Below are 1,374 nucleotides of genomic sequence, written 5' to 3' on the forward strand. Positions count from 1 at the left end.
CCCCCCCCCCCCGCCAGCTGCCCTTGCCTCTGAGGAGCTGGGGGGACAGGGGAATGCATCCACCTAATATCGGACCCCAGCTGGGGTCTGCACCACATAGGGAGGGAAAGCCCCCTCTGCTGGGCTTTTCACCTCTTCCTGCAGCCCAGAATGCTGAGCTGGGGTCCCTCAGCTCCACCTTGCTAGTTGCCCTTGCCTCTAAAGGGCTGGAGGGGGGGGGGGACAGGGCATGCACCCACCTAGCCCAGCACGAGCCCCCAGGGTAGGGGGCAGGCAATGCCCCCGCTCAGCCTGGCACTGGACCCCCAGTGGGGTCCAACAACACCTGCAGCTGGGGTCTGCAAAAGCACAGGGGAAAACCCCCTCTGCTGAGCTTTTTCACTCCCCCTCCCCACCTGCAGCCCCAGGCTGGAGGGACTGTTCACCTCCCACCAGTGTGCGTACAGGACTAGGCCCTGCCAGACCATAATAAGGGGTGGGAAGGTGGGGAATGCCATCTCTGCATCGGGGCAAGGATCTGGGACCTTGCCAGGGGTGGGGAATCCCCACTGAGTCACGGGGATCACGCAAGCCCCAAGCTGTCTCCCTGGAAGGGATCAGTAAGGTCGTGGGGTGCGTGTGCTGAGCAGCCGATTGAGGATGAGTCCATGCTTAGCTGCATTCCAGCATGTTCTGCAGCAGCCGGCAGGCAGGGAGGCATGCTTCAGTGCCCCCAAACTTCTGGTGTGGGCCACTTCAGGGATCTGGCTGCCTTCCGGTTTTAAAAGTGAATGTCAGTTCACTTTGTTATCGGTTCAATCTACACAGTTTAGAGAAGACTGTGGAAATTGAATTGAATCAGCTTCAGGCTTTTTGATTGTCTGTACTTAGCCTGGATGATCCAGGTAAACCTGGACATCTTTTGCAGACCTGAGTGAATCATTCTCTCAGGGTGTGCTCTAACTAAGTTCAGGGGCTCAAGGAGTCAGAAGGCTTTCGACACTGTCTCTCACCCCGTTCTCATTAAGAAACTGGGGGGCTGTGGTATAGACACCCACACAGTCAAATGGGTCACCAGCTGGCTGGAGGGCCACATCCAGATGGTGGTAGTGGATGGGTCCTTCTCAACCTGGAAGGACGTGGGCAGTGAGGTTCCGCAGGGCTCGGTCCTCGGGCCCGCACTGTTCAATATCTTCATCAGTGATTTGGACGAGGGGGTAAAAAGCACCCTGTTCCAATTTGCTGATGACACTAAGATGTGGGGGGATGTGGGCACACTAGAAGGAAGCAACAGGCTACAATCAGACCTAGACAGGTTACAAGGGTGGGCGGATGAGAATAGGATGGGATTCAACACAGACAAGTGCAAGGTGATGCACCTGGGGAGGAACAACC

General features: G+C 57.1%; 1 protein-coding gene across 5 annotated transcripts in view; it reads left to right on the forward strand.

The window, feature by feature from the left end:
- The window catches only part of LOC109302013, a 506,981-nt gene that overhangs the window by 277,233 nt on the left and 228,374 nt on the right, over positions 1 to 1,374 (forward strand). Inside the window, exon 8 of one of the 5 annotated variants that reach the window (XR_002098710.1) lies at positions 908 to 958. The exons of the other annotated variants lie outside the window; for them this stretch is intronic. The gene's annotated coding sequence lies outside the window, so the exon portion shown is untranslated. Of the gene's footprint in view, positions 1 to 907; positions 959 to 1,374 lie in introns of those variants that run through there. 5 annotated transcript variants of the gene reach the window in all.

This window comes from Gavialis gangeticus, unplaced genomic scaffold, assembly GCF_001723915.1.
Source record: "Gavialis gangeticus isolate Ggan-Ray unplaced genomic scaffold, GavGan_comp1, whole genome shotgun sequence".
Classification (NCBI taxonomy): Eukaryota; Metazoa; Chordata; order Crocodylia; family Gavialidae; genus Gavialis; species Gavialis gangeticus.